The following is a 7,689-nucleotide window of genomic DNA, read 5'->3' as shown; positions in this document are numbered from 1 at the left end:
TTCCATTTAAAAAAATTAATGTGACCTTGACCTGACCTTCGCTACGCAACCCAAGGTCAAACTGATGTGATCAGTAAATACATCTTTTTAAACGCCACAACTTTTGTCTGAAACATTTTTTTGTAAAACTTATATTTTTCCTGATATTCGGGCGTCCCGGTACTTTCCGAACACCTTGTATATACATACAGAGTGTCACGTATATTTCATACACCCGCTTATGTGCAGTTCGAATGAGTCAAGCAGATATAAAAAGTAAACATTATTATGCAAAATTCGCAATATTTAACGACTTATTAATTTCAGAGTCAGAGCTAATGAACGTATAAGAAGTGGTAGTCCGAACATATATAAAGAAATATGTTTTCGGCTGACATGGTATTATTATACCTGCGAATCGTATTCCTCCGCAGAATCAATGTTTTCCGCGTCGCTATTTCTCGTAGCTTTAGGCGGAGGAACTCGGTGAGCTGCGATTCGCTGGTATCACAATACCATGCCAACCGAACACATTTTTCTTTCTCAATGTCCGGCCTATTACTTCTTGTGCGTTCATTACCTCAGACAGAATAAATTCTTCGTTAAACTATTGCGAATTTAATTGTGCATAATGGTGTTTATCTTTTCTATCAGTTTAATCCCTTCTATCTGCACATGAGCGTGTACGAAACATATCGGACACCCTGTATATATATATTTTTTATTTTAATATGAAATGTAATCATTTATCTTCTATAAAAAAATTGAAGTAAAGAAACTGAATGTATAGTAACAAAATAAAAACTCTTTTTTTACAAAAAACCAAAAATTGTAATGCTAACTCAGCATTAGAGGAGGTGCTCTATGTGATTGCCATTCACTCTCACGCATGTTTCAGCCCTACGTCTTAGAGAATCACGCACTCTAACTTCATTTCTCTCTCCTGATATTTACGTTTATATTATATATATATATAATATATTAGGTGAAGTAAAAAGTTCTGAGCGTTTTCCGCTAGATGTCTTTAGTGAGCCATATCTCACGATGTATACATCGCATCGGGTCATACTATACGGCGATTTAAAGGTGACATTACGCTTCAAAAAAAGTTCTGTGACAGTTTTGTGTTTGGTCAAGCCAGTTGTGTGTTACAGTGTTCCAAAATGGAGGTAAAAAAAGAGAAAATTCGATACATTCTTCAGTACCACTACGACCAAGGTGAAAAGGCGGAGCAGGCGGCCAAAAAAATTTGTGCTGTTTATGGACCCAATACAGTATCGAATGCAACAGCAAAGCGGTGGTTCCAACGATTCCGTTCTGGTAATATGGACGTCGAAGATGAGGCACGCTCTGGTAGGCCAATCGTCGAAAATGTCGATAAAATCATGGAAATCGTCGAGTCGGACCGGCATGTGAGCACTTATTCCATTGCCCAGGAACTGAAGATTAGCCAGAAAACCGTTTGGAACCATTTGCATAAGGCTGGTCTCAAGAAGAAGCTCGATGTATGGGTGCCACACGAATTGACGCAAAAGAACCTTTTGGACCGAATTGATGCCTGCGATTCTTTGCTGAAACGTAATAAAATCGATCCATTTTTTAAGCGGATAGTGACTGGTGATGAAAAATGGGTCACATACGAGAACAACAGCCGAAAAAGATCGTGGTCCAATCGCGGTGAGCCGGCCCAAACGATCGCCAAGCCCGGATTAACGGCCAAGAAGGTTTTGCTGTGTGTTTGGTGGGATTGGAAAGGAATCATCCACTATGAGCTGCTCCCATCGGGCCAAACACTCAATTCGGACCTCTACTGTCAACAACTGACCAGATTGAAGCAGGCGATCGACCAGAAGCGGCCAGAATTGGCCAATAGGAAGAGTGTTGTGTTCCATCAAGACAACGCCAGGCCGCACACATCATTAACGACGCGCCAGAAGCTCCGAGAGCTTGGATGGGAGGTTCTATTGCACCCGCCGTATAGTCCAGACTTGGCACCAAGCGATTATCACCTTTTCAAGCATTTGCAAAATTTTCTTGATGGTACAAAACTGGCCTCAAGAGAGGCTTGTGAAAATGAGCTGGTCAAGTTTTTTATCAATAGGGACGAGGACTTCTTCAATCGCGGAATTATGAAATTGCCTTCAAAATGGACAAAAGTTATCGAACAAAACGGCGCATATTTGATCGAAATCGGATAATCCTAACTATGTTAATTTCATCGTCGAAATAAAGCGAAAAAATGCTCAGAACTTTTTACTTCACCTAATATTAACTGCTGTATAGGTATCATTAAAATAAGAGAACTGTTTATCTATAAAAAAGACACGCCAAGGGCTTTTTGTGTAAGTTATAATAATTTTTTTTAATATTATTGTATTTCTCTAATTATTTTATTTTTTATTTAATAATATATTACTAATATATTAATAACATATTTAATTTATAAATATATAATCAAAATCACATATGTTTATAAAATTAAAATATGATTAATCATTCGCACTTGGTGAATGTAATCTCTTGATATCATTTCTTTTGTAGAGAGTATATATATATATATAAAACTGTCATACTTTTTAATAGAGTACTTACAAAAGTACAATTGATCTGAATAAGATTGTTTTAATAATATTTTTCCAAATATCTTTTGGCTGAGTTTTTGTTGTAATTTATTTATAACGATTTTTTTGTAAAGTTTATTTATAACGGTTTTTTTTTGTAAAATTAATTTATGTTTTTTGTGAAGTTTATTTATAACGATTTTTTTGTAAAGTTTATTTATAACGATTTTTTTGTAAAGTTTTTAATGCTAATGTGCGTGCACTTGGCTTCTTTTTTTACTTTTTTTGTGATTACACATACATAAACAAATATTACACTTTTTTCTGCGTAGAAGTCGTCCCTTTTCAATGCACTTCCCCCATCTTTCGACATGCTCCTAGAGAAAAAATAAGTTTTGGATTGGTTGCGAAGTCAGAAATACACTGCCTCCTTCACCTCGTTGTCGTTGTAAAATTTTCGTCCTCGTAATATTTCCTTCAGCTTCCCAAACATTAATATGTATAATAGCTACTGCTGCAACAGTTGCTACTACAGTAGCTACAATTAGCACCGTTCAAAAATTGAAATTTTAGACCCTACATCATCCCCTGTACAATCCCGACCTTGTTTCATCAGATTATCATATGTTTGGGAGGCTTAAGGAAACATTAGGAGAATGAAGATTTTATACCGACAGCTAAGTTAAGTAAACTATGTATTTCTCACTTCGCAATCAATGTTAATCTTGTTTTCTCTAGAAGTACAGAAGCTTGTTGATAGGTGGGAAAAGTGCATTGAAAAGAACGATGACTACATGCAAAAATAATATTATATTTGTATATGAATGTGTGATATGCATCTCAATAAAATGTAATTTGTCGTTACTTATTGTATTGCTCTTGTATTATTATTAATTAAATACATGTAAATGTTTATGTTATAAATATATATTATATAATATAAATATATAATATAAATATATTATATAATATAAATATATAAATATAATATAAATACATTATATAATATAAATTATGTATTTATATAATATAAATAAGTATAAATATAAATATATATTTGAACTCTTACTCATTATTAATCTTCTCCATTCTGCTTTCTAATCTTCTCCATTCTGCATTTACGTTGGTATCTGCAATGTGAGCTGTATTATAACTCACTGGTAGCTGATGCTGTGCGTATGGCTGCCAGTGCGTGTGTGGCTGTGACTGAGTGTATACCTGTGAGTGTATGTGTGGCTGTGAGTCTACATGTACTTGTACGTGCGTATGTTCCAGTGAGTCCATGTGTGGCTGTGAATGTATCTGTGGTTGTAAGTGTGTATGTGGCTGTGAATGTATCAGTAGCTGTGAGTGAGAGTGCGGTTGTGAATGCATCTGTTGTTGTGAGTGCATGTGTGGCTGTGAGTGTGTTTGTGTGTGTAGCTGTGAGTGGGTGTGTGGCTGTGAAGGTGTGTGTAACTGTGAATGCGTATGGGGCTGTGAACGCATATCTGTGCATATCTGTGCATATCTGTGTTAATGTGCGATGGAACGTTGATAACACTATTATATTCTGTTTCATTATCTTCTAAAATTCTTTGTATATCCTCTACATCCTCTTCGATATCCGCATGAACTCTGTTTGTACTTGTAGTCTATGGAGCTTCATCTGAAGATGTAGTCTGATATCGCTGAGGTTTGGCTGCATTGCGTTTTGGCCGGTCCATCTCTGTAAGTATAAGAACATATCAAACATTTCGAAAAACATAATTTATATACTATTGATATACTTTACAATAGTAAAATTTTAATAAATATAATATTATTATAGACAAGTCATTTCACTTTGCCAACTTTCTTATTCTAAAAATTTACATATTTCTCACTGATACATATTTATCATGAACATAACTTTGCATAAGATAACTTAAATTATTTTTCAGAATGTGTAATCATTTTGAGAAGAAGATAAAAAAGTAATTGTAAAGGATTTCTGTAACTGAACATTTTGTCTGCCTTATAACATAACCTAACTTATGCTGCAATTCTAAGCAGAATCGTAAGTCTCGTAACTTGTTCTCGTAAGATTCGTAAGAACTTATGAGTAGATTTACAAGTTAATGCAATATAATATATTGCATTGACTTGTAAATGTACTCATAAGTTTTTATGAATTTTACTATAACAAGTTACAAGACTTACGATTTTGCTTAAATTTGCAATATTAATTGTCTCGTACACACCTTAAATAACAATTTCTGGAAAAACAGATAATTGAATACTATATCTTACGTGTTTAGAGATTCTTCTGTAATTGCACAAAATCTGTAATACTCGTTGATCACGACAATATTAATATTATTGCATATAATATTCTCGTGATGGCACGTTGGAAAACGAAGGGGAGGGAGGCACTATGAAGGCACTAATGGCTAACGTAACCACGGTAACGTTTGGTTGCTTGGTTTGGTCCACTTAAAGCTTGCAACGTTACTCATTGGATGTTAAAGTAAGATAGAATAACGTTTGCGGCGTTGCGAGCGTGAAGTGGACGAAATCAACTAAGCAAACGTTACCGTGATCACGAAACAAAAAAAACATCTATGGAGCTTCCGTCTGCATGAGTGGAGACTCATGATTGGCTGAGAAGTTTCTTACGCATACGCAGGAGCTTGAGCGCTCAATGAGCGGTTGTATTTAATTCTTCTATATCGAAGTATATCCCGCTTCATCAGTCTGTGGTCGAGGTGTGTTTACAGTGTCATTGTGCTTAGTGATGTGTGCTTACAATTGTCATTGTGCTTACAATTTCATAGTGCTTAATGGATTTAACCTGTTTATTTGAGAACTTATTTGTGCAATCATACGGAGGATATCTGTGCTAAAAACGTAAGTATGAATAAATATGATATTAAATTATCAGTTCGTGGAAATCACTGCGTAAATTGTCTATAAAGCAACGAAGTAGAGTAATGTGTGAAGTAAGAAAACGTTTAAAGATCCAAACTTCTACAACATGCGGCATTGTAAATACGGAATCCAATAGTTGTAATGTGCAAAATATAATAGACTTAGCTATTCCGGGATGTAGTTCTTCGAATAAGTGTAACTTACAAAGTACTACTGATTTTGCTACTCCGACGTGTTATGCTTCTTCAAATAATTTTAATGTGCAAAATATTCCTGATTCAAGTAGTCCGGGGTGTAGTTCTTCAAATAATATTCCAAGTTATAATTGCGATATTGTGCATGATGGACATGTGATTCACGATGAATCTTTTCCTTCCTCGTCTTCGTATACTTCTGAAGTCAGTGAAATATTTTCTGATAATTGCTGTCATCCATCTTTTCGCGAACGTTTAGCATCCTGTTTTGTAGACAAAAATTTAACTCATATAATATAGATAATAGTTTGTTATCAGTTCTCAGAACACATCCTTGCTTTTCTAGCTTACCTAAAGATGCTAGAACGCTTGTCAGTACACCACGCAATAGTGCTATTGTTTGTAAAATAGAGCCAGGGGAATACATTCACTTTGATTTAGAAACTAGTTTAATTGAATACCTTTCGCATACTCAATTAGCAGCTACTTTTTCAGAAATTCATTTAGATTTTCATACAGATGGGTGTGCATTAGATAAAGCGGGTAATGTTCATTTGTGGCCTATTCAATGTAGAGTGTCTAATATACAGCAGGCCAAACCAATAATTATCGGTATATATAAAGGTTTACAAAAACCCTATAATGCAAATAGTTTCTTCGCAGCATTAATTACAGATCTGCAAACCATTATATGCAATGGTGGCATAAACTTTTATTACAGAAAAATTCCAATACGGTTAAAAAGTTTCATAGCTGATGCCCCGGCTCGAGCTTTTATTCTAAATCATCGTGGTCATATGTCTAGTAAACCATGCTCAAAGTGCAAAATTTCTGGAGCACTATGCGAAGGTCGTTATGTCTTCAACGGAATAAATCATTCTTTAAGAACAGATGAAGAATATGTTTTTAGATGAAGATCATCATAAAAAGGGTGAAAGCCCATTATCATTGCTTCCCATAGGAATGGTTTCGCAAGTGCCTTTTGAATATATGCATTTAGTGTGTTTAGGTATCGTAAAAAAACTATTGTCGGCATGGATTTCCGGAAAATTTTCACGGCAAATATCTTATAAATTACAAATTCTCCAACAATATTGTCCTTCAGACTTTGCTAGACGTCCTAGATCTATCAATGTTTATTCTAAATATAAAGCAACGGAATTTAGACAATTTCTGCTTTATACAGGTCCAGTTATAATGTATGGTTTGTTAGGTGAACAATTTTACAAACATTTCTTATTATTACACTGTGCAATAAGAGTTCTAGTTTCAAAGTCCTCATCCAGACAACTTCTCAATTTCGCAGAACTTGCACTGCAAAAATTTGTTCTTCGTTCAGACGATCTATATGGCACAACTTTTACTTCTTATAACGTACATGGTCTTCTCCATCTTACCAATTATGTTCGACGGTTAGGAAGTTTAGATTCTTATTCTGCTTTTCCGTATGAAAACAACATGTCTTTTTTTAGAAAATATTGCAGAAAACCAGGTCTACCACTGCAACAATTTTTTAATCGAATGAAGGAGGTACAAATTCACGGGACATATAATCAGGAAGTAGATTCATCTTGTGACGTGGCAACCGAAGGGCGCCCGTCACAAGGGCGAGAGAGCTCCGTTCGCACGATTTTGCGTATACCAGAAGGGGGTTGCATAGCGCTCCCGGATGCTTTTGGCGATTGGAATCGACAGCTTTCCGCGGTCATATCGGTCGAGCTTAGGGGGGTTCATTGGCGAAGAGAATGCGGTCCCGCAAGTGGGATGGTCAGCGCGTCCTAAGAAAATGTCCCAACTCATGATGCCCCAACTCATCTCGCCGACCACGAAGGGAAGAAACCACAGGACACCGAGGAAGAAGGAAGAAACGTCATTGGCCTCAAGGAGAGTCGCCGTTTAAATGGTACGTGGATAACGGTACTTTAACTCTCTTTACATAAGAACGTGTTACCGTTCCGATTTCGGCTGCCGCTGGCGATGTTTGTTTACAGCACGCTGCTAGACGCGGGGCGGAGAGAAGCGAGGCAGACTCTCAACAGCTGACGACGATCGATAACAAAGCAGGT

General features: G+C 36.0%; 1 pseudogene; it reads left to right on the top strand.

Moving 5' to 3' along the window:
* Nucleotides 1–7,689, top strand: part of LOC116853700 — a 15,570-nt pseudogene that overhangs the window by 6,618 nt on the left and 1,263 nt on the right.

This window comes from Odontomachus brunneus, unplaced genomic scaffold, assembly GCF_010583005.1.
Source record: "Odontomachus brunneus isolate Ranch 3 - 2012 unplaced genomic scaffold, Obru_v1 Obru_scaffold_460, whole genome shotgun sequence".
NCBI lineage: Eukaryota > Metazoa > Arthropoda > Insecta > Hymenoptera > Formicidae > Odontomachus > Odontomachus brunneus.
This window is presented reverse-complemented; position numbering and strand designations above follow the sequence as displayed.